A 2999-nucleotide genomic window follows, 5' to 3' on the forward strand; every position below is an offset into this window, starting at 1 on the left:
TCTTTACACTTTTCTACATTTCTAGTGTTTAATTACTTACTTCTTAGCTTAGATTAAAGCTTTATTTCCATTTAAACTCATCATATCTTGTAAGCATTATGGATAGTGAGTAGTTTACTTTTGATTCTGGAGTAAGGGTTGTAATATTTGAGATATTTTGTGGATTTTGATTGGGTAATCTATATTTTGTGGTCTTAATGAGTTTTATTCATTTCTTGTATGCTTAATGACATGCTTAATGTAGGATCCCATTGAGTAATGTTCTTAATCCATGGTTGAAGCTAATAAAGGAGAAGTCCTTTTTATAGATAATCATGATATTTGACTTAATTAACTTAGACATAGAAATAGGCTAATGATTAAGAGGATTCATAGATAAATTAAAGAACTTAATGGGTCTTAATTAATTCTAACTCCACGAAAGTAGTATTAGTTTGATTAAGGCACTATTTGTCTCAATATAAAGGTAATTCAAAGGATATAAGAATTAAACTCCATAAAAACCATAAGTATCATAAGATTGTAAAACCAATATAAAATACCAAAATAGCTCTAATAAGAAATCCTAACTCCTAATCGCTTTTTACCATTGTTATTTTCTAATCGAATTTAATCATTTGCCAATTTAAATATTGCCATATTTGAACTTGCTTATTTCTATTTGATGCAATTTTAGTTTAATTAATACATTGTTGAATAGAATATTAATTTTGCACATTTAGATTTCACACCCCATTACCCATTAATTCATCATTTTAATCTCGTAAATACTTCAATTTAGTCAACTTTTATATCGAAAATTCAATCATTAACACAACTCCTCGTGGGATCGATATTTTTCTATACTACTTGTAACGACCTGCACTTGCGTTGGGACGCATCAAGTTTTTGGCGCCATGTCGGAGTTGTTTGTTTAAGATTGAATTCTTGATTATTTTAGTTGTTTTTAGTTTTATCTTTGTTATCTTTTCATTTTGTGTTTGTTTGTTCTTTTCGTACTTTAATCTTTTATGAGAAGAGCTAGAAGCTCAAGTGACACAACCTTACTTTTCAACTCAAATTGAGAAATTTTGCAAGGCCAACAAGAAAGAAACCGTAAAAGGAAGGAAGCCGAGAGAGAAACCGAAATTGAAGCAAATATGGTCGATGAAAGAATTAGAATTGGTGTTGGTAATGCCGAAATGGTCAAAACAATGAAAATGAAGCCCAAGGAGAAGAAGTTGTTAATGCAAACGTGCCTAGGGAAGTATGATGGATCATGCTTTTCCTCGTTTTGATGACTTGAGAGAGAGTATAGCAAGACCAAGGATTGATGCGAACAGTTACAAAATGGATTTTGGAGTTCTTCAAATGATCCAAAACTCTCAATTTGGAGGACATCCTTCTGAAAATCCACACACACACCTGAAGAAGTTTGCTATGATTTGCGACATGCAAAATCAACCTGGAGTGTCTGATGATGCAGCAAGATTGAAGCTATTCCCATTCTCTTTGAAAGATAGAGCATTGATTGGCTTGATTCTTTACCTCACAACTCCATTACAAATTGGGAGCAACTAATCGATGCATTTCTTGCACAATATTTTCCACTGAAAACTCAAGAGCTGAGGAATCAAATGACATCTTTCAGACCAAGAGAAGATGAAACTCTCTATGAATCATGGATGAGATGGAAGGAATTGGAAAGACAATGTCCACATCATGCCATTCCTAAATGGATGATAAACCAGAATTTTTACACAAATGTCACTCCTGCTATCAGAGGAATTATTGATGCTCAAACAGGAGGAGAATTCATCATTAAGCATGAAGATGAAGCTTATGAGTTATTAGAGAAAATTGCAAAGAATACTCATCTTTGGAGTAGTCCAAGAGGACCACCCAACTCGTAAAAGGCAAGTCGGGATGTATGATCTTGATCCATTCAACATGATTAATGCAAAGTTTGATGCACTTACAAATGTCCTTGCTAAGAAGATGGAAGATTTGAGTATGTTGGTTAGTTCAACATCACCGAAGTTCACAACAAGTGGCTTATGCAGAGGAAACTACCACCGTGGAGTAGATTATGGAGAACAAGCGGCATATGTTGGTAATTATGGAAACAAGCAAATGGGGAATCCTTATTCTCAAACTTATAATCCAAATTGGAGGAATCATCCCAACTTTTCATGGGGCAATCAGCAAAATCAAGTTCAAAATCAGAATTTTCAACCACAACAGCAAAGTCAAGTTCCATATCAGCAAAATAGGCAACCATTGCCCAATTTTCAGCAGAAAATTATGAACCCCACCAAAACAAAGAAGAACGAAATTCCACCATCAAGCTTTATTGCAACAGATTCTTGCCAATCAAAATAAGCATGATGAGGAGATGAGAGAGGTGAAAGCAAGGCTGAACAAATGCAAACACACAATGTATCGCCGGAAAACCAGATTGCACAACAAGCATCTTCCTCAAGTGCCAAATCTTTTGGAAAGCTTCCAAGTCAACCAGAAAATCCAAGAGAGCATTGTCAAGCTATTACTTTAAGAAGTGGTAAAGTTATAAATGATGAGAAGAGTGAAAACAGTGAGAAGAGAGAAAATGAGAAAGGAACTGATGAGAGTGGAAAACAAGAGAGTGCAGAAAAATGTAAGGAGAAATTTGAAGAAAAAGAAGAGAAGTATATACCTCCTGAGCCCTACAAGCCACAACTTCCCTTTCCTCAAAGATTTCACAAAGCCAAGCTTGATAGGCAATTTGGGAAGTTCTTAGAGGTTTTGAAGAAACTTTACATAAATGTGCCTTTGTTGATGCTCTTTCACATAGGCCGTCTTATGCAAAATTCTGGAAAGATATTCTCTCAAATTTGAGAAAACTTGAAGATGATGAAACTGTAGCTTTGATGTAAGAATGTAGTGCTATCCTCCGCAGGAAACTTCCTCCAAAGCTTAAGGATCCAGGGAGTGTCTCAATTCCATGCCACATTTGAGAGTCTTTTTCTAAAAAAGCTCTA

At 34.8% G+C, this 2999-nt stretch overlaps 1 non-coding gene across 1 annotated transcript; it reads right to left on the bottom strand.

Moving 5' to 3' along the window:
• Window positions 1-1601: 1601 nt before the first annotated feature.
• LOC131177384 (small nucleolar RNA R71) lies at window positions 1602-1708 on the bottom strand. The gene has a single exon (XR_009146901.1). It is a non-coding gene; the product is annotated as a small nucleolar RNA R71 (small nucleolar RNA).
• Window positions 1709-2999: the final 1291 nt, after the last annotated feature.

The sequence above is a fragment of the Hevea brasiliensis genome, unplaced genomic scaffold (genome assembly GCF_030052815.1).
Source record: "Hevea brasiliensis isolate MT/VB/25A 57/8 unplaced genomic scaffold, ASM3005281v1 Scaf433, whole genome shotgun sequence".
NCBI classification, from domain to species: domain Eukaryota; kingdom Viridiplantae; phylum Streptophyta; class Magnoliopsida; order Malpighiales; family Euphorbiaceae; genus Hevea; species Hevea brasiliensis.